The sequence below is a fragment of the Carcharodon carcharias genome, chromosome 10 (assembly GCF_017639515.1).
Source record: "Carcharodon carcharias isolate sCarCar2 chromosome 10, sCarCar2.pri, whole genome shotgun sequence".
NCBI classification, from domain to species: Eukaryota; Metazoa; Chordata; class Chondrichthyes; order Lamniformes; family Lamnidae; genus Carcharodon; species Carcharodon carcharias.
In genome coordinates, this window is record NC_054476.1 from 55,683,044 (window position 1) to 55,706,232 (window position 23,189).

The following is a 23,189-nucleotide window of genomic DNA, read 5'->3' on the forward strand; positions in this document are numbered from 1 at the left end:
AATGTCCTCCAGGCCACAATGCTGAAATAAAAAGCACCACAAAACAATCAGTACCAACCAAATTTATAAATTGAACTATGCTGTGTTGAATATAGAAGTCACCTAATCACATTCCCTTCTGTATGCTGTTTAAAGGAGATTTGTTTCCAAGCAAAATGCCTAAGTTCCTCTTCCAAGTAGAGTAAAAGGAATTTTTCCACTCATTGTTATGGAGGCAGGGAGAGGAATGTGGTTGTGGTTGTGGGTGTTCCCTCTCTGGTGCAGGTGAATTTTCGTCATTTGGGTGTGGCCAGCTCTAAGCATTGAATTTCTTCATTTTACAAGAGGAAAAGCCAGTCTGCCGTCTTTTACAACCATTGATTTTCATTAAGGGTACACTGACTAAAATGCCAACAATGAAGGAGCAAGCAGCAGCAAGCTAGAAAGGCAAGGATCACATTTGGATCTAGCGGGTGAAGTCCCGGCTGACGTTCTCCCAGGAAAGAAGGTGAGAATCACTGCAAGTGAAGTTTACCACCCAACGTAACTACTGAGTAACCAGGAAGCTGAAACGTCTCTGTGTTTTCAATGGTAGTTAAGGCAGATTTGCATTGTAAACTAGTAGTTCTCTGTACTTTGTCATGTTCTCTGTTTTAACCTTTTGATTTTCTTCTTTTCTGTTTCACTGGGGTATCATTCTACAGGCACCTACTGCCCTCAAGTATTTTGCCCATCAATTCCATAACTGTGAGCTTTAATAGTGTTGCTGTGCTATTTGACTATGGAGGGAATCACGTACTGCAGCCCTCTCTCAATGACCAAGAGCATGCTCTCCCTAGCAAAGTTGTGGGTAACAATCAGAGGTGAAAATCCTGCTGATCTTTCCCCTTCCTAATCCAGGAACATTGAAGTGTAGCTTACTCCAATTGTAAACAGTCGTCTTTTGCTGCTCAGGATAGTATAGTAGAGCAAGTAAATTATACCTATAGGCACACACAAACTCGCTCATACACACACACAGACTCACACTCACTTTCCAGTAGAGGTCACTGTACGGTGATTAGAAATGGCAACCCTGATCAATCCTTTTCTCTTCTTTAGTCTGGGGAAGGGGAGGGAATTAACGTCACTTCCAATACCCAAGGTCCTGCTTCACCAGAGGCCACCCAATGCAGCACAAAAGAATGAAACAAAAAGTCTGTGTTTTAAAGCAGTGTTTTCCAATAGCAATCTGTGCCTACCCACAGGTGTGGCTATGGTGACTTCATTTTTGCTACTTGCATTAATTTTACAATCAGTTCAAGTAAATACACATTGTATTATATTTTACTTAAATATTAGCAAAGATTTTATCATGTAAATTTGTCAGGCAGATATTCCGGATAGAAATCTTTTTGCAGTATCATAGGCAATGAATCGCCTTCAAAGGGATCAAATCTGCAAACAGCCGAGTCATAAGTAGAGTCCTGCAGAGAGCTATGTTGGGACCATTGCTGTTTATGATCTTTATAAGTGATTTGGAGAACAGTATTCTATACACTTCTAATATAATTAATAGAATTATTAATGGAATTAAATTTGCAGATGACACTAAAGTACATGGGAACTAAAAATTTAAATGAAACAAATAAGTTGATTGAGGAAGTTTAGAATTATGTTGTATTTACAGAATGCAGGCTATTTAGCCCAAAAAGTCTAATTTCCCTCCACATCCTTCCATTCTCCCTTCTCAGCTCTATCCTTCCTGGGCCTATCATACTGGTGTAAATTGTTCCACCAGTGCAGACAGTTGATCTGAGTTCCAGTCCCAATCTGGCAGCCTTTGATTCTCTGATTCCCACTGTTAATTCTCTCCCCCCTCTTTCTTCTCTTGGTCTCTAACCACCACTCTATCATCTTCCTTCCACCCATTCAGCATTTGGTTTCCAGTTTCAATCATGGGTCAGGTTTATTTCAGCTGTTCCTGCTTTTCACCCGCTTTAACTTGAAGACTGTATTTAGGCCTGACTCCACATGTACAATGTTAGAGTACCTGGTATCTGCATGTAGGCTGGAATTATTTCTCTAGAAAAGAGAAAGTTGAGGGGTGATATAGTTGATGTCTTTAAAATTATGGAGGAGTTTGGTAGGGTAGATGAAGAGATGATATTTACGTTTATGGGTGGGTCTAAAACTAGGGACCAGAAATATAAGGTAGTCGCCATTAAATTCAATAGAGAATTTAGGGGAAATGTTCTTACACAGAGTGGTGAGAATGTGGAACTTGTTATCATATGGAGTGGTTGAGGAGAATATTATAGATGCATTTAAGAGGAAGTATGGTATATGAATGAAAAACGAATAAAAGGATATGCTGACAAAATTAAATAAAATGGGAGGAGGCTCTTATGGAGCATAAACTCCTGCATAGTCCAGTTAGGTCGAATGACTTGTTTCTTTTGTTGTAATTGGATGTGGAGTAGTGACATGGCTCCCCTTCTGTTCAGCAGCCATGGTTGGTCGCAACAAAAGTTTTAAAATTTATTTACCCTGCAAATGTCTTTTCCAAATCAAATGTATTTATTTGCTAATAAGGAGCCAATCAAACCAGGTTTTCTTGAGTCAAAAAACAGCAAGTTTATTAGTTATTAAAACCGAGAAAAAATAATAAAGATGCAACAACAGACAGATATAGATCTCAGAAGTAAGAAAGTTAGTGACTAATCAAAAGTTAAAAGAATATAGGATTAAGTCTTTTGCTGCTCTTTGAGGTGTTGAACATTGTGGCCGTTTGAAGTTATCTGGTTTCCTGTAAAACTCTGAAGTTGACTTGGTTCATTCACGTCTACACTCTGCTGAAGACACTCTTAGCTTCAGAGAGAGAGAGATCTTTACTCCTCTCTTCCAGCAGTGTTTCTAGATGACTGTAATGTTTCTTTTTCCTCCTCCTGTCTGCATATTCCCAGAAAGGAATTTGGTTAGCATGTCTTGCAGTCATTGTTACAGACAAGGTGATTCTATTTTTTTTCAACTCTGAAACCTTTGACAAGTTAGAAATCAACAGAAGTTGGAGTTATTTCATCTTCCACAGGGTGTCTTGAATGTTTGATGAGCATCAAGCTGGTTAGCAGTTCCCATTGTCTTGACAGAACTTGATCGTGCAAGAGCAATGCCACGTCCCCTCTCCTGATCCCCACCTCCACCATCTTTACAGCATGAGGAATGTTGACAGTTGGTATTTATTACATTAGTAATTAATGTTGCCTAATTTTGTTTAAATTCTTATAGTCCTGAGGCTTACTTCTGTCTTGTAAGAGATTTGAATGTCCAAGCTTTCCCTTTAGTATCACAACTTCTAAAATGCTGAACCAAACATTAGCATGAAAAAATAATATTGAGGTTTCAATGAAAGACACAACTGTGCTTATAACTTGACCTCATTTTACTAAACAATGTTTTATTATTTGCAGTCACAGTAATCAGTGAGTTTCATGACATAAAATATAGCAATTTTGATTTATTTACTGCGTGCCTTGTTAAGTGTTGGAGGCCATATGATCGTGCGACTATAGAGAGGGTAAAAGGGAACCACAGATAAACACAGGGACAAAGGGAGAAAAAGAAAGAGAGAAACATAATTACACACAGGCTCAGGGTGGAGAGGAAGGGAGAGAGAGAAAAAAAATCACAGATACATAGGGACAGAGAGAAAAAAAGGCATACACATGCAGAGGAGGAGAGAGCAAGAGAGAACCACAGAGGGACAGCCACAGAGATAGAGATGAAGAGAGAAAACCACTCCTATCCCAGAGAATTAGAGTGAGCACCAAAAGCATACATACTTATAGGAACAGTTACACAGTGATAGCCAAACGTTGAAATATGATGTGTCAGTGTGTAAAGTAACTGGTTGCCATCAATATAGGGATAGATAGAGAGAAGACAACCAAGAATATACATGGAGATGGGGATGGAGAAGCACAAATATAAACAGGAATAGATGGACAGATTGAGCTAGAAAATAAAACACATGCTCAGGAATAAAGGGAGAGAAAGGGAACTATAGATATACACAAGGATAGAGGGAGATGGTGAAAAAATATTATAGATTTGCTCTCTCTTTACTCCTGAATGAAAGCCAATGATGCACAAAGGGAGGTGAAAAAAGTAACTTTGATTGTTTACAGTAAATTCATCTGAATGACCTGTGTGTGAAGGCAAGCTTACTGATTATAAAATTAAAGTAATTTTACTCTCGGGCATGAAAGCAGAGATAGCTAAAGTGAACTGGCAAATAAGGTAAAGGGATAAGGGAGTTCCCCTCCACGTCACTCACCATCTTGACTTGGAAAATATCACTGTCCCTTCACTGTCACTGGGTCAAAATCCTGGAACTCTCTTCCTAACAGCACCAAGGGTGTACCTACACCACATGGACTGCAGCAGTTCAAGAAGGCAGCTCACCACCACCTTCTCAAGGGCAACTATGGACGGTCGATAAATACTGGCCCAGCCAGCGAAGCCCACATCCTGTGAATGAATAAAAAAAATAGAGGTTCAGTGGCAGACATTTAAAGGGATATTTCAAAATACACAGAATATATTTATTCCAATGGGAAAGAAAAACCCCAAGAGGAGGGCCCACCATCCTTGGTTAACTTAAAACGTTAAAGATGGTATCAAACTTTAAAAAATGCATATAATTATGCAAAGGTGGGTGGCAGCTTAGAAAGTTGGAAAGAATATAAAGAACAGCAAAGAATGACAAAAAGATAAATAAGGAGAGAAAAATTAGAGTACAAGAGAAAACTAGCTAGTAATATAAAGACGGATAGTAAGAGTATAGATATTTAAATAAGAAAGGAGTTAACAAAGTGAGCATTGGTCTTATAGAAAGTGTGTCTGAGGAATTGATAATGGAAAGTAGCAAAATGGCCAATGAATTAAACAGGAATTTTGCTTCACTATAGAGGACACAAGTAACATCCCAGAAATAGCTGTAAATCAGGAAATGGAAGGGAGGGAGGAACTTGGGAAAATTACAACCACCAAGAAAGTGATATTAAGCAAATTGCTGGGGCTGCAGGATGACAAATTTCCAGGTCTGTTTGGACTTCACTCTAAGGTCTTGGAGGAAGTGTCTAGTGAGGTAGTTGATTCATTGGTTTTAATTTTCCAAAATTCCCTAGATTCGGGGAAGGTTCCATTAGATTGGAAAATAGCAAATGCAACTCCTTTACTCAAAAAGGGAGGGAGACAGAAAGCAGGAAAATACAGGCCAGTTAGCCTAACATCTATCATGGGAAAAATGTTAGGAACTATTATTAAAGATGTTATAGCAAGGCACTTAGAAAAATTCAAGGCAGTCAGGCAGAGTCAACATGGTTCTGTAAATGGCAAATCATGTTTAACCAATTTATTGAAGTTCTTTGAAGGAGTCATCTGTGCTGTGGATAAAGGTGAACCAGTGGATGTACTGTACTTAGATTTCCTGAAGGCGTTTGATAAAGGTTATTGCGGAAAATAAAAGCTCATGGTGTAGGGAGTAACATATTGGCATGGTTAGAAGTTTGGCTAGCCAACAAGAAACACAGCATAGGCATAAATGGGTCTTTTTCTGATTAGCAGGATGTGACGAGTGGTGTGCCACAGGGATCAGTGCTGGGGCTTCAACTTTTTGCAATTTATATAAATGACTTGGATGAAGAGGTTGAAGGAATGGTGGCTAAATTCACTGACGACACAAAGATAGGTAGGAAAGTAAATTGTGAAGGGGATATAAGGAGGCTACAAAGTGACATAGATAGGTTAAGTGCATGGGCAAAAATCTGGTAAATGGAGTATAATGTGGGCAAAAGTGTAATTGTTCATTTTGGCGGGAAGAATAAAAAAAAAGCTTATTATTTAAATGGTGACAGATTGCACAGCTTTGAGAGGGATCTGGGTATCCTAGTGCATGAATCACAAAAGACTCTCCTCCTAATTTGTATGTTTGTACGTTTAGCATTTAATTATAATAAAATTGGGTATGCATGCATCTGCAAAATAAATGAGGACTGAGTACTGCTAACTGCTACTATGACCTATCCAAAGATGTTATCAACATTTTTCCGCTCGTTGATTGTTTTACTCACTGACCTACTGGATGTATTATCAAAATGAAACAACTGTCTATTTTACTTTGAATATTTTGCTGACTTTTAATGTTCTCTGGAAAAAGCAGACAATGGATAAAGCGACACCCTGAAGTTAGTACTCTAACCTGTCCTTATTAGTTGCAATTTAAATAAGGATCAGTAACAATAAAATAAGAGGAAAAAAATAAGATCTGTTGACACAGCCAAGGGAAAACTTTGAAAACTTTATATTTGAAATAAAAATAGAAAGTGCTGGAAATACACAGTGTAATTTTCAGCATCAGAGTACTGCCAGCTGACCCTATTATGCTTCCAGAATTTTTTGTTTATATTCCAGTGAGAACAAGTTTGCAAATACTTATTTGTTGCCCATACAGAGCAGCATATTCCAGGGTCACTCTCAAGTCTGTACTGAATTAGTTAACCCTTAATGAAGGCATTATTACTACGACTGCTATTAGCTCCAGTATCCCTGAATAAGTGAGGGGAAATTATTCAGGATTCCCACTTTTACTTATTAGATGGTGACTTTTGGTGGGAAGTGTGTATGTGTGGGTGTCAGATGAGGAGAAGATTGGGTTTATCTGTGAATCATTCCCACAGTTGAATTGCTTGCTAACATTCGCTGATAGGCTCCCTCTAAAAGCATCCACGTCGGCATACCAGAGAAACCTTCACACAGCAAGGACCTTCTGAAGTGCCGAAAGTTGGAGGGTGAGAGAAATAAATCTTTTCTATTATTTGCGTCCTCACTCTCAATGTGTTCAGTGCTGTGTGTGTACAGAGAAAAAAGATAAAGAGAGGATATTGTCAGTTTCACTGCTCTCATTGAAGCCAATGCCAATACTGACACTACCTGACAACTCTGATGAAGGTTGTATTATTAATTGTTTTTACTGGTAAAATATGAATGGAAAAGGACCTTGTGAAAATAGCTCATAAATTTAAAGGTTTGAATGGTGCCAAAAAACAGCTTATGCCTGATGTCAGTGCAGCACAAATAACACCCAGCTGTTCTGCCCTTAACAAAAAGTCATAGAGTCATAGGGAAGAATTTACTTTCTGTCAGGCGGGCGGGCCCGACCCAATCTCCAGCGGGCGGGGAGCCGATCCCTGCCGGAGAAGCGGGCACCGATGCTATTTTACATGGGCAGGCCAATTAAGGCCCACTCAGTGTGACGTCTGGCAGAAAGCGCATAGCGCTTTCTGTGCGGGTGGGGGATTCTCCAAAGCAAGAGTGCGTTCTTTCGCACATGCGCACGAAAGAGCGTATGTCCCCCTGAGGCAAAGTGCAGCCTCAGGGAGATCACTGACACTTTGATAAAGATTAAAAATAAAAAAAATCTCTAACATGTCACATGAGATGGGACATGTTCATAATTTACACTATAACTTTATTAAACTTTTTAAAACCCAGCGTGAAACCTCATCCCACCGCTGGATGAGGTTCCATGCTTTTTCTATTTCCCGCTGGGGCTCCTGTCCTGCCCGCTAACCTTAAGGTTGGACGGGGAGGTCCTTTAATTGTTTAAATGATCCTGTCAATGGCCTCAATTGGCCATTGACGGGTCGGTGGGCCCGCAGCTGATTTTGCTGCGCCCCTGCCTTCCTGAAAATTAAATGGGGCAGGATGACATCTGGGGTTCCGCCCAATGTCATCCCGTGTCATTTTACGAGTTGGCGAGCGAGCCCCGCCCCCTGCTCACCGACGTCAAAATTCTGCTCATAGAGTTATACAGCACAGAAGCTGTCCCTTTGGCCCTTCGTGTCTATGCCAGCCACCAAGCACCTGTCTACTCTAATCCCATTTTCCAGCACTTTGCCTGTAGCCCTATATGCTATGGCATTTCAAGTGCTCATCTAAATACTTCTTAAATGTTGTGAGGAAGAAGAAAAAGAAAAATAATGTTCGCCAATTATTTAATAAATGAAAACCGTGTTCCTTTAACTCACATTTTTGGGCAGCAGTAGTATTTTCAGCACCCTGAGATCCAAAGAAATTCCTGCACTTTCACAGGAGACTAGAGATAAGAGGAAATATAGAGAAAATTAGTCACCAGAAAGGTGAGAAGAAATAACTCAGGAAAATGCTTGCAGACAAAATGCAGTTTATCAGGAGGCGCAGAGAAATTAAACACTTTAAAGTAATTCAAGTCAATAAAAATGACTATTTTGAAACAGCAGGGATTTTTTAATTGGGAAACCTAGGTAAAGGTCTATGACTCAATGCAAAGATTATAAAGAGTAGGAGAGAAAATTGAGTAAATGAAGTGATAGTGCTTAATTGATGCCAAATTTGACTTTAAAAAAACTTGTGGTTTGTAGGGTGAAGGAAAGACTGAGGGAGGTGAGTTCTTTGATTTGTGAACCTGGGAGAGAATATGTTAAAGTAGCAATGCAATGAATCTGCTATTAATTTATTTTCAATTAAAATGCCTCTCCTTAAATGCATCTGCATTATTCACCTCAACCACTCCCCATGGTATGAGTTCCACATTTTCAACACTCTGGTTATGGAGATTTCTTTAGAATTCCCTATTGAATTCCTTGGTGACTATCTTACATTGTTCTGTTCTTTCAAGCAGGTGGAAAACCTTCAATAATTTTTAAGACCTTTATTGGGTTAATCATCAATCTTCTCTTTTCAAGAGAAAACAAGCATAGCCTGTTCACTTTTTTCCGGTTAGGTATAACCTCGCATTGCTGGTACCATCCTTGTAAATATTTTCTGCACCCTCTCCAGTGCCTCTATATTCCTTTCATGTGTTTTTTTTGAAGAGTGCTGTGCAGGCAAAAACAGGGAAAGTCAGAGGGTAGGACTTGGCAGCTGAAAGTGTTAATACTACTCACGTTTCCTGCCCTCCTGAGGTCCTGGACCCTCTTGGTGCACTGTCTCTAAGTGCGGAGGGCCCACAGTTCTGCTGCTGAATTCCTTAGTCACTTCTGTCCACACTTGCTTGGTTGAAGAGGTTGGTTCTTCCTCCGGTCCTTGGGAAAGATCACCTCAGTGAAGTCACTGAGATCCCACAGTGGGATCTGAAGGTAGAGTGAGAGACATGGGGAGCAGCCTTCTTCTCCATTCCTGTGGTTGATGTGGCCTCAAAAATCCAAGTGCTGGTGAGCTATTATAGCCTATGCTGTGGTCCCTTTAATTAGGAATCCTTCTTTTGACAGGATGAACACATCATTCCAGCTGCCCTCCCTAATTGGTCAGGAACCCAGAGGTGGGAGGCTAATGCCATGGCTCTGGGAGAAAAGTGTTTGCTAAGCTCACCAATGAGTAAATCAGATTCCTGTAAATGATTCTGCTGTTCCATCAGGGACTAAGACTGGAATTTTCTGGCCCCTCCTGCTGGCAGGATCTTCTGGTCCTGGCAAAGTCAATGGATGTTTGAATGGCTCGCCGCATCTGCTGCAGGGAAAGCTGCCGTGGCAGGGCAGAAAAGCCCAGCTTAAGCGCAGGAGACTCCACCCTTTTGCCCTACTCAGAGCTTTCTTTCCACCTAGCTTTGTATCATCAGCAAACTTGCGTATATTACATTTGGTCCCTTCATCTAAACCATTAATCTAAATTGTAAACAGCAGAGGGCCTAGCATTAATCCTTGAGGCAATCCACAAGTAACAGCAAAACAACCTGAAAATGACCTGCTTATGTTTACTCTTGTTTTTTTTAACCCCTTTAACCAATCTTCTGTCCATTTTAATGTGCTATCCCAACCCCATGAGTCTTATCTTTTGCAACCATCTTTTATGTAACACCTAATCAAATGCTTTTCGAAAAATTCAAATGTACGACATCTATTTGTTCCCCTTTATCTAACCAGCTTGTTACATTTACTAAAAGCTTGAGTGGATTTCATAAAACCATGGCCAGGATTTTGCCACTTCTCTAGAGGTCCCAATGTCACGAGGAAATGTGCGTCGTTGGTAATTAAGTGGCTGCTGCTGGGGCTGCTGTCCTATTAAGGAAGGTGGCCGGCCCCAAGAGGTGCTGGCCCAGTCAGAGAGCTGGCAGTTCAGCAGCCTCAACAGCACCACCAATACGAATGGTTATTGTTGATGCAAGCTGGAGACCAGGGGCCTACAGCCGATAGGCGAAGACAAGTTTTGAAGTTAAGCAGGGGCCGAGTGCTGGAGGGAAGTTGCTTTCTAGAAAATTAGGGCTACAGGTGCTGCCTTCCCTTCTGTGCTCCTCTCTTTACTGCATAAAACCTTCCCCCTGGGCTGCTGGGGGGTCGTCTTCTCTCCTGATGGCGGGGGGGTGGTCGATCTGCTGTCAGCAAAATGGTGATGCCATGTAAAATGGCCCCTATTAAACCCTTTAATAATTGAAATTGGCTGTCTACCTCCTTGGGGCAGGCAGCTTGTACACTTCTTGTCCCACCATTGGTAAAATGCCTGATGGCGGGACCGGAAGTGGAAAGGCTGCCTGCTCCAATTTTACCGTCACCGCACCCCACCCCCCCATGCAACACCTCCCAGTCCACCTCCCTTCGGCCCCATGTTAACTCTGCCTATGGTTTTCTAAATGCCCTGTTACCAGTCCCTTCATGCTGGATAGCAGTGTTTACCCAACAGCTGATGTTAGGCTAACTGCACTGAAGTTCACTGTTTTCTCTCTCCTTCCTTTCTTGAATAGTTACATTTGCTAACTACTAAACAACTGGGATATGGAATTTTGACAGATTCCATTCAATGCATCCACTCTGTCTATCTCTGCAGCCACATCTTTTAAAACCCGAGGGCGTAGCCCATTAGGTTCAGGGGATTTGTTAACTGTTAGGCCCATTCATCTTTACAGTACTTTTTCTTTACCAATACTTCAAATTCCACACTCTCATTAGATCCTTTGACCCCAACTATTTATGGTATGATTTTATGCCTTGTCCTGTGAAGATGGACAGAAAATATTTGTTTAATGCCTTTGCCCTCCTATCGGAGCCTCCAAGAGACCCATGTTAACTTCCACTACAATCTTCCTTTTTACATACTTGCAGAAGGCCTTACAATCTGTTTTAATACTTCTTGCTAATGTACTTTCATTCTATTTTCTCGCTCTTTGTCAAATTTGTGATCATCATTTGTTGGTTTCAAGCTTATAACTCTTCATGGTAATATTCTAAACCTCTTTTAATCTAATTTCAATGTAGTTGAAATCCTCTTTGATTATTATTTCTTTACTTATTTTGCTAACTTGCTTGAATATTTCTTCTTCTGCCTTCCTTTCATTATTAGGTGGTCTGCAGACTACCTCTAATTAGTGTGATTGATCTAATCTTTGACATCTATCCACAGGAATTTTATTTATTACTGGTAGTTGTGTCACAGTTTTTCCACTCTAATAAGTGTAGCTACTCCACCTCCCCCTTTTACCCTCTTTATGTTTTCTAAATATAGTATACAAGCAATGTATAATTCCAAGCCCTGATTCTTCTGTCACCATATCTCAGTGAGTTGCAGGCTAAAAATTCCTCTACTTTGGCCCAACACTGTGCATTAGCTTCAGTCCACAAAAGAGTAACCCCTATTGTAGCAGTGCAGTATTTTAATCATTCATACATCAGCTACCTATGGCTCCTCAAGAGTCTGACAAACTAATCCCAAGTCAATATTGGTTTTGTGTTTTGAGCTCACACCAACTAGGAACGTAAGGACACATATAAGACAGTGCATTTCCTGATAACCATTTATTTTTCCTTTAACAAGATACAGCGAGAAAATATATAGTTCATCGGAAGATCATGGGACAATGAGATTCTAACTACTATGCTGTAATCTTCAAAATTATTTATGTAATATTTTCACAATTATGCTTGGATTTCATATTTGTACTATTCAGGAGAGGAGACACAGAAAGTAAATAGGCATGGAATATATGGGGAAAAGATAGGATAGAGGGGAAAATTCAGAGTACCACCTGAGTGAGCTGTGTTAGATATCTTGACATACAGTCGCTGCTCTTTGTTGTTGAAGTGCATTTGTTTTACTAACAATTGCAATTAATGCCATGATTTAGTAGCTGTTTAGAAAGGGCAGGGATTTCTTTATTGAAAATAACTAGGTGAAGGTCCAAGGTCCGTAATGCAAAGAGTGAAAAGTGCAGAAGAGATGAAGCCATCACTTTCAGTCCCTGCTTCAAACTCTGTTCCCTGACTCCATCCCACTTTTTGGCAACAGTCTGAGGTTAAGCCAGTTGTTCACGGCCTTGGTATCACATTTGACCCCAAGATGAGCTTTTGATTTTATATTGTACCATCAAGGACCGCCTATTTCCACTTCCGTAATGTCATCTGACTATGCCAATCTCTCTGCTCATCTGCTGCTAAAACTTTCATCTATGCCTTTGTTACCTCTGGGCTTGACCATTCCAATGCAATTGAGGTTGGTTCCCCACATTCTACTTTCTGTAAACTTGAAGTCATCCAAAATTCTGCTGCTCGTGTCTTAACTTGCACCAAGTCCCGTTCACCCATCACCTCTGTGCTCACTGACCTTCATTGGCTCCTGATCAAACAACGTAATCATTTTAAAATTTGCATTGTTGTTTTTGAATCCCTCCACAGCCTTGCCCTTCCTTATCTCTGTAATCTCTTCCAGTCCGCAACACCCTGAGATATCTGTGGTCCTCTAATTTTTGCCTCTTGAACATCCCTGAATTTAACCACTCCATCTTTAGATATCAGGCTTTCATAGGAACATAGGACTTGGGAGCAGGAGTAGGCCATTTAGCCCTTTGAGCCTGCTCCGCCATTCAATAAGGTCAAGGCTGATCTGGGTGTGGTCTCAACTCCACTTTCCCATCTGTCCCCATAACCCTTGACTCCCTTGTCTATCAAAAATCTGTCTAATTCTGCCTTAAATAAATTCAATGACCCAGCCTCCACTGCTTCCTGAGGAAGAGAATTCCAGACTAACGACTCTCTCAGAGAAAAAAAATTCTACTCATCTCCATCTTAAGCCATAGACCTCTTATTCTTAAACTGTGTCCCCTGGTTCTGATCTGTCTCACAAGTGGAACCGACCTCCCAGTATCTACTCTGTCAAGTCCCCTCAGGATCTTATATGTTTCAATGAGATCATCTTTCATTCTCCTAAGCTCCAGTGGGTATAGGCCCAACTTGTTCAATCTTTCTTCATAAGATAAGCCCCTCATCCCAGGAATGAATCGAGTGAACATTTTCTGTACTGCTTCTAATGCAATGATAGCTTTTTTTGAAATAAGGAGACCAAAAGTATACACAGTATTCCAGATTTTGTCTCACCAATGCCTTTTACAGCTGCAGTAAAACTTCCCTACTTTTATGTTCCATTCCCTTGCAATAACCATCAACATTCCATTTGTCTTCCTAATCAATTGCTGTACCTCATACTAGCTTTTTATAATTCATGTAACAGGACACCCGGATCCCTCTGCATCACAGAGTTCTGCAATCTCTCTATTTCAGTAATATACTGCTTTTCTATTCTTCCTGCCAAAGTGGACAAGTTCACATTCTCCCACATTATACTCCATCTGCCAAATTTTGCCCATTCAGTAAATCTACCTATATCCCTTTGTAGATTCTTTACCTTCTCCTGATAACTTACCTTCTTATTGTTGTCGTAAAACAATAAATCAACCACTCAGAGCCTGTGAGCTTCATGAAAGTAAAGATTTTAATTCAAGCTTATGCTGGGAGAGACGTATCCTGGTTGACTTCCAGGGTCTCTCTCTCCCTGATACAAAGTCTATGTAACAAATTTATAGCTTTTAGGTATCACATTTCACTACACTGCTTGGTACAATCTTCAATATTTTAGCACGTACATCACATATCCTAATCAATGAACTGGCAATTCATGTTCTGCAGATGTTCCTTTCATCTCAGCTTTAGCCCTAGGAGTTTGTTACTATTTTGGTTATAATAGTACCTCCCTGTCTGTTCTCTTATCACCCTAACAGTGATTTTCTAAGCATGTAAAGGCATTAAATTTTACAACACGCATTCTTAGCTAGTTTTCCACAGTATTGGCTACATTTCCCATCATGCTTAGAAAAAGCTAGCTACATTGTCTATTCTAAAGCTTTTAAATATTTTAATATCAACAAATATGAAATCAGTTATCACGCTTCACTACCTATCTTGATGTCATCATCAAATTTAGCTACCATAAATTTGGTCCTTTCATCCAAATCAATGATGTAGATTATAAATAATTGAGGTCCCAGCATTGATATTGGTGCCATTCCGTTTGTTACAGCTTGCCAACTTGAAAAAGGTCAACTTATCCCCATTCTCTCCATCCTGTTAGTCAACCAATCCTTTATCTATGTTAATATGTTATCCTCTACACCATGTAATTTAATGCCTAGACCCTAAACTCTGGAATACCTTCCCTACACCTGTCCCCATCTACCTCACATTCCTCCTTTATTACACTCCTTAAAACCAAGCTTTTAGTTATCTGGCCAATGGGCCAGAGTTAGGTTGATGGTGGGTGGGTCCCGATTCTGGGATTCCCGACCCAATTCCCAGGCTGTGCTATTTTTGGGAATGCCTTTAAAGGGTGTGGACTGCTTGTTGTCAGAAGCCTGCATGCAGTACTCTTGACTGACTCCATTCAGGAGATAGGTATCTCCTACTCCTCTGCAATTTTCATGGAGTCAGGCCACATTTTTAAAGACACATGGTTCAAGGCCACTTAGAGGAGTCATGAATCCTAGAGTGCATGAGGGGAACCTTTTGGAGGTAAGTTCAAAAGATCCCCCTCATAGACTCTATGCAGGTTCTGCCATTTCACCTACTCACTATGTCCTCTCATGACCCCATTCAGGCTCTGCCCTTCCACCAACCACCTCTGCCCACTCATGCCTCCAATGCCAGAGTCTGCCCTTTCATCCACCCCCTGTCCCTTTGTGGCTCCTATGCTAAGCTCTGGCACCTCAATACCCATTTACCCACTGTATGTTCTCTAGGACCAATGAGCATCACATTGTAAAGTGGAATGCATAAAAAAACCTTTGAAAAAATGTACTCCATTGATAAATTTCTCCTATTGAAAACAGATCTGGAGTGAAAGTTCCTAAAATTGTCAATCATCCAGGCCCTTTGAAATTTCAAAAACGTCAAACCACAAGCACCTGAATCCAATGGCGTTGTTTCAATAAACAGTGTGAATTTGACCACAGACATCAGAGAGCCTGAGCTGTCAATCAAATAATGGGGAGCATTATTTGTTATCTGTTATTCAATAAACAATTCAGCAGCAATCTTATGTGAGTTTAGAACTAAAGAAGGTTATTTATTCTCACTTACCCCAAATTAACACAATGTTACCCACTCAATCTCACATGCACACTCATGCACATATATTAGTTAAAGGTAAAGGTGGTACACTTTTACAGATTACTGTTAAGGTAGTCTTTGGTTTACAATCTCCGGTCTCCCATGTGGCAGACCTATACTTTATTGGGTGCTTTAAAGTTGAAATGAGCGTCCTGTAAAGCAAAGGGTTCATTGCAGGTTGTGAGGTTTCTTGTAGTCGAATTTCTAGGGAGTTGGTTCTCAAGAAGAACTTTGAAAACTGCAACAGGTTATGTACTTGGATGCTTGATGTTTTGCAGATGGTTTCTGAGTCTGGTTCACAAGCTATGTGAACTGATGTTTCTGTTGGCTGTGGTGGATATATCTCCAAACAGCTCCTGCTCTTTTAAACAAACAAAAAAAAACATGGCTGTCTTCATGTGGCTTCTCACAAGTTCAAGGTCTCTTCCAAATAAGTAGTGGTGTTTACGTTGATCCTGGATCCTGTGTTGTAGGTTAACACCTCTGCAGTCTACCTAGTCTAGTTTGGATGCAGAAAGCCACCATGATACAATGGGAAGGTGATGTGGGTCATTCACTTCTATCTGCCACCAATTGAGTTTCAATATTCGCTTTTGTTCAGTATGAAACATGAAAACAAGCAGTCTGGAAAATTCCATAGCCTCTTTGTGTTGGCCCACTCTTAAACAAAGGGATGTTGAATTCCCCAGATGGTTGTGAATGTCCATACTTAATTAGATATTTGCCTGAGACTTGATACTGGCTTTAGCTCAAATGCCAAATGTTTGCAGCAGCCATTTTAACAGTTTGTTGGTGCCTAAGTTTTTAAAAGTTAAAACTGAAAGTTCACAATATACTGGGCATGACACTTTGCTGCTGTAAATCTGAAAATAGCATTTGGGTGATATCAACAGTGGGTTTTGAAAGGTTGCACAATGTGGGGTGAAGGGAAGAATGTAGGAGGTAATGAGTTCCATTATTTGTGAGCCTGAGAAATAATAAGTTGGAGTAGACCAATCTGCAATTTGCTTATTTTCAGATACTTGCAAAATAACTTAAAATTTCCTGCGAGTTTTTTAAAATCACTTTTACTTTAGCAGTAATGACTTTCCATTGGGTAGAATCATCCAGCCCAGTGGTGGTGGGCATCATGGCAGGCATAAGCAAACAATATGCTGAGAAGGCCAAAAATTGGTTTTATGCCATCGTGAAACCAGTTTGCAATTGTCCGTTGCACCCATCAATGGCGGCCACATCAGGAACCTAATTTCAATACTTTAGCATCCCAGTGTATGCCCTGCTCACTGGAATCACCCTCCCATACTGGGTTATCTGGGTAAGCTGACATGTTTCACAACTGTAAGTAAGCGATGTGCACCTGGCGAGCTGCAGTTCACCTGGGACTTTTAGATTTGTTTGCCTACTTTGCTTCAGGCAGCACTTGCAGTCATCAGTGCCAAGCTTTTGCAGGCAGCACCACATCAATTTTAGGGGGGCTCACGGACAGGTCTCTACCTACCAGACCAGTCATAAGGCAGGGGTGGCTTTTCAACGGCTGCTGGGCTAGGACTTGCTTGGGGAAGGGTGAAAAGTGGCCTCAGGCAAAGGAAGAGGCTGCAGGACATGGTCTGTACTGGGGAAGGTGGGTGTGTGTGTGGGGGCACATGTTGATCTGTGCAAGTGGTCTCAAGGTGGTGAGGGCTAAGAAGGCAGTCTCCAGAGGAGATGAGGCCAGATGGTGTTGTGAGGGCGTGTATGAGACAGAGAGTGGTGATGTCCCTTGAGTTGGCAGTGAGTGAGATGCCAGTGAACATGTGATGGCCTTGTGAGTGTGTGAGTTTAGAGTGATGAAATGGCTGGTGGCACAGGTAAAATCATTCACTCTCTTTCTGCACTGGTTGGCCAACCTCTTCTGTGCAGTGTTGGCACAGACCACCATTGTCACCACCTTCCAAGCCGGAGTGGTGAGATTGTTGGACCTCCTGAAGCCAGAGCGGGGGTGGAGGACATCATGGTGGGCCTCCAAAAGGCATTCCAGTGATGGGTCACTGAACTCTTCTTGGCTTTCATTGGAGCAGCCCTGAGCTGCAAGCATTGAGAACTGCATGCACGGCTGCAATTTAGATATGAAACCCGAGTGAGGTAATAGTGAGGTAATGGCCCGGTGGGTGATTCAAAGGCTGCCTGCCAGTGAGATTGCATGTTTCCTGTGACTACATAATTAATGAGGCAGGAAGCGGACGATATGGCAGAAAACCTGTCATGGCGGCCGGTCATCAAAACATTTTTTTTCATGCCTGCTACTGCAGTTAGCGCAAATCTGGGATGATTCTACCCATGATCTACTCAGGACAAGCAGGTTGAGTTGAAAGTATTACCTTTAACCACTCTGCCCATTCATCCCTCACTACAGTGCAGTGGAGTCACATCACTCCTGTTCATTCACAGTTCACAGCATGATCTAGACGTTGGCATACAGGGTATAATTTCAAAATTTGCAGATGATACAAAACTTGGAAGCATAGTAAACTGTGCAGAGGCTAGTGTAGAACTTCAGAAAGTTGTAGACAAGTTGATGGAATGTGCGGATGGGCGGCAGATGAAGTTCAACGCATAAAAACGTGAGGTGATACATTTTGGTCGGAAGAACATGGAGCAAAAGTAATAAATAAAGGGTACTACTCTAACATGGGTGTAGGTGGAGAAGATCCTGGGTGTATATGTGCACAAGCCATAAAAGGTGGCAGGACAGGTTGAGAGAGCAGTTCATAAAGCCTACAGTATCCTAGGCTTTGTTAATAGAAGCTTAGAGTATTAGAGCAAGGAGGTTTTATTGAGCTTGTATAACACACTAATTAGACCTCAGCTGGACTACTGTGTACAGTTTTGGGTGCTGCATTTCAGAAAGGATGTGAAGTCATTAGGGACCGTACAGAAGACGTTTTATAAGAGTGATGAGAAACTTCAGTTATGAATATAGATTGGAGAGGTTAAGGCTCTTCCTTGGAGAAAAGAAGGTTGAGAGGACTTTGATAGATGTATTCAAAATCATGAGGGGCCTGGACAGAGTAGATAGGGAGAAATTGTTCCATTGAAAGAAAGACCAAGAACCGGAGGGCACACATTCAAGGTAATTGCTAAAAGAAGCAAAAGCAATATGTGGAAAAATCTTTTTCAGACAGTGAGTGATTAGGGTCTGGAATGCACTGCCTAAGAGTGTGCTGGAGGCAGGTTCAATCAAGGCATTCAAGAGTGAATTAGATGATTATTTGAAAAGAAACAATGTGCAGGGTTATAGGGAGAAGGCAGGAGAATGACAGTAGGTGAAATGCTCATTCAGAGAGCCAGTGTGGACATGATGGGCTGAATGGCCTCCTTCTGCACTGCAACAATTCTGTGATTCAGTTCCTGTTTGAATTATTGGGCTAGATTCTCTTCCATGATTCTAGACTAAACCATGCGGAAGACTACTGGAAGATGAAGAAAAATGCGGGAAGTGTGTCATACAACTGTCTCACCATCTGATCGGCATTTCCCTCCTCTCACGTTTACTGGACTGCTGCCTGCCACCCCTTTCCCACCAGCTGCATATAGTGAGGGGTTAGGCCCCTGATGGATTTTCATCCTGTTTGCCTCTGTTACTGCCACTTCCCATGGGGAAGGTGATGTGGTTGGTTCTAGGGAAGCAACAATAATGGCCTTAAGGTGCCCCCATGGAAGAAGAGGCCTTGTAGTGGTCTCCTATCCCTTCATTTTCTGCCGACACTTAGCTGCTAACCGTGTCAATCTTAGCCAAGGCTTTTAGTGGGTCATCTGATCGGATCTCCAGGGTACTTCCACTCCTTTAATAGTGTTTCCATTACTTCTGCGGTTGTAGTATTAGTCCTACTACAGGATTGGGGAGGGGATCTGACCCCAAGCCCTGGTTGGGGGGGTGGGTCTGATTCCAGGAGTCCAATTCAGGCCCTGGGGGATGTCTGATCTGGGGGCTTTCTGATCTCTAACCCTGCCTGAATTTGCATGGTAGAAGGATGTCATCTATCAAGCCATTGTTTCCAAGACTGTCACTGACCCCATCTCCTCTGGAGATCTTCCTCCCACAGCTTCCAACCTGATAGTTGCCCAACCTCGGACAGCCCGCTTCTACCTCCTACCCAAAATCCACAAACAGAACTGTCCCGGTAGAATGATCGTGTCAGCCTGTTCCTGCCCCACGGAACTCATTTCTCGTTATCTTGACTCCCTTCTTTCACCCCTTGTCCAGTCCCTTCCCACCTACATCCATGATTCCTCTGACACCTTACGTCAAATCAACAATTTCCAGTTCCCTGGCCCCAACCGCTTCCTCTTCACCATGGACATCCAATCCCTCTACACCTCCATCCCCCACCAGGATGGTCTGAGGGCCCTTAGCTTCTTCCTCGAACAGAGGCCCGAGCAATCCCCATCCACCACTACCATCCTCCGTCTGGCTGAACTTGTTCTCACCTAAACAATTTCTCCTTTGACTCCTCTCACTTCCTCCAAATAAAAGGTGTGGCTATGGGTACCTGCATGGGCCCCAGCTTTGCCTGTCTCTTTATGGGGTATGTGGAACATTCCTTGTTCCAGTCCTACTCTGGCCCCCTTCCACAACTCTTTCTCCAGTACATCGATGATTACTTCGGAGCTGCTTCATGCTCTCATCAGGACTTGGAAAAATTTATTAATTTTGCTTCCAATCTCCACCCCTCCATCATTTTCACATGGTCCATCTCTGACACTTCCCTTCCCTTCCTTGACCTCTCTGTCTCAATTTCAGGTGGTAGACTGTCCACCAATATCCATTACAAGCCTACCGACTCCCACAGCTACCTCGACTACAGCTCCTCACAGCCTGCTTCCTGTAAGGACTCCATCCCATTCTCTCAGTTCCTTCGCCTCCGTCATATCTGTTCTGATGATGCTACCTTCAAAAACAGTTCCTCTGACATGTCCTCCTTCTTCCTTAACCGAGGTTTTCCACCCACGGTCGTTGACAGGGCCCTCAACCGTGTCCAGCTCATCACCCGCGCATCTGCCCTCACGCCTTCTCCTCCCTCCCAGAAATATGATAGGGTCCCCCTTGTCCTCTCACATATCACCCCACCAGCCTCCGCATTCAAAGGATCATCCTCCGCCATTTCCGCCAACTCCAGCATGATGCCACCACCAAACAAACCTTCCCCTCACCCCCCCAGTGGCATTCCATAGGGATCATTCCCTCCGGGACACCCTGGTCCACTCCTCCATCACCCCCTACTCCTCAACCCCTAGCTATGGCACCTCCCCATGCCCATGCAAAAGATGCAACACCTGCCCCTTCACTTCCACTCTCCTCACCGTCCAAGGGCCCAAACACTCTTTTCAAGTGAAGCAGCATTTCACTTGCATTTCCCCCAACTTAGTCTACTGTATTCGTTGCTCCCAATGCAGTCTCCTCTACATTGGAGAGACCAAACGTAAACTGGGCAACCGCTTTGCAGAACACCTGCGGTCTGTCCGCAAGAATGACCCAAACCTCCTTGTCGCTTGCCATTTTAACACTCCACCCTGCTCTCTTGCCCACATGTCTGTCCTTGGCTTGCTGCATTGTTCCAGTGAAGCCCAACGCAAACTGGAGGAACAGCACCTCATCTTCCAACTAGGCACTTTACAGCCTTCTGGACTGAATATTGAATTCAACAACTTTAGGTCTTGAACTCCCTCCTCCATCCCCACCCCCGTTCTGTTTCTTCCCCCTTCCTTTTGTTTTTTCCAATAATTTATATAGATTTTTCTTTTCCCACCTATTTCCATTATTTTTAAATCTTGTATGCCGGGTTAGTCTTTCCACCCCACCCCCACTAGAGCTATACCTTGAGTGCCCTACCATCCATTCTTAATTAACACATTCGTTTAGATAATACCACCACCTTCAACACTTCCTTGTTCCATTGTCTGTGACATCTTTTGATGATCTGCTCCTATCACTGCTTACTTGTCCCTACAACCACACCAGCCCCCCCCAACTTCTCTTCCCCCCCCCCACCTTAAACCAGCATATATTTCACCCCTCTTCTAACATTCAATCAGTTGTGTCGAAGGGTCATGAGGACTCGAAACGTCAACTCTTTTCTTCTCCGCCAATGCTGCCAGACCTGCTGAGTTTTTTCAGGTAATTCTGTTTTTGTCGTCTATCTGTTGAGGGAATGGGGAGCTTGCAGGACAGCGTTTCTGTTCCTCAGGCCCACAGCACTGCTGTTAGGAAACTTGCCTTCTCCCCGAAGCTGTCCTTGCATTGCTTCAGCTGTCAGGTTTTCTGATGTTTGAAAAGCCAGCAGTAAACTTGTAAAGCAGGTTAAACCACATGCTGCTCCATTTACATACTTAAAATGCATACGCGCCTCCTGGGCCTCTTGTGATGTCTCCGTAAAATACAGAGGTAATCAAGTCAGAGCCAGCTTCACAACTTTAGGTCTTGAACTCCCTCCTCCATCCCCACCCCCTTTTTGTTTCTTCCTCCTTCCTTTTGTTTTTTCCAATAAATTATATAGATTTTTCTTTTCCCACCTATTTCCAGTATTTTTAAATATTTTTAAATCTTTTATGCTCCCCCACCACTAGAGCTATACCTTGAGTGCCCTACCATCCATTCTTAATTAGCACATTTGTTTAGATAATATCACCAACTTCAACACCTCTGTGTTCTTTTGTTCTTTTGTCTGTGACATATTTTGATGATCTGCTCCTATCACTGCTTGCTTGTCCCTACAACCACACCACCCCCCTCCACTTCTCTCCCCCCACCCAACCAACAACCCCTCCCACCTCCCCCCCCCGACATACACATACACACACCTTAAACCAGCTTATATTTCACCCCTTCCTTGGATTCACCTAGTTCTGTTGAAGGGTCATGAGGACTCGAAACGTCAACTCTTCTGCGCCGATGCTGCCAGACCTGCTGAGTTTTTCCAGGTAATTCTGTTTTTGTTTTATGTTAGGAAGTTTTCCTGATTTAATTCCCCCACCCACACCCAATCTCACACACTTGCCGGTGTTAAAATTCTACCCTGAATATTCATGATCCCTGAGGCAGAAAATGGGTCAGGAGTCAGAGGAATGGATCTAGGCCTTGTCTTGCTTTTTGGTCCTTTGCAACATTCAAAGATTGAAGTCCCCAGCAGAGGACTCTCCATTATTATGGAATACACACCAATAATAGAGTCTGCCTGATTTTTCTTCCACTTAAATGAATGGATGGAGAAATGGATGAGCTCTTTGTATATTCCTCCCAGCTTTCCTCTCTGTACTTGCCCGAGGTGATATTTTTTGCTCAACTAACCAAAATCTGCCCTTCAAAATCTTTGATGTTTGTTTCTAACAATTTGAATGGTTTTCAGATAAAATTGTGAGCTTCTAAATATTTTTGCAGTTCTTGTATTTCAAGAAGATCAGTTGAAGTTGTATTGTTAACCTTTTGAAGATATTTTTCTTTTTTTAAACTTCACAGCCATGCTGGCACAGTATTTTAAAAATAATTAATACTTAAGAGGAGATCAGCTCTGCTAGTGAAGGAGAAGTGGATGTTATTTTGTCCAGTACCTCAACAAGGTGCAGCAGGTATAATAATGGCAATGTCTCTCTACAAACATCTTCTGCTTCAACAAGCCATATATCTTTGTGCTCTACAGTGGTCAACTCCCAATAAGTAATGTGCGCATTCTCACTGGGGGTAACTTTGACTTTGTGCTATAGATTGTAAAGGGTGGTACAGTCTGTTTTATG

At 42.2% G+C, this 23,189-nt stretch overlaps 1 protein-coding gene across 3 annotated transcripts in view; it reads left to right on the forward strand.

Annotated features, from left to right (window-relative positions):
• Positions 1–278: 278 nt before the first annotated feature.
• The window catches only part of syt8 (synaptotagmin VIII), a 115,053-nt gene continuing 92,142 nt past the window's right edge, over positions 279–23,189 (forward strand). For 2 of the 3 annotated variants that reach the window (XM_041198291.1, XM_041198289.1), the window contains exon 1: positions 279–487. The gene's annotated coding sequence lies outside the window, so the exon portion shown is untranslated. Of the gene's footprint in view, positions 488–6,792; positions 6,810–23,189 lie in introns of those variants that run through there. The other variant, XM_041198293.1, reaches the window with a different exon arrangement.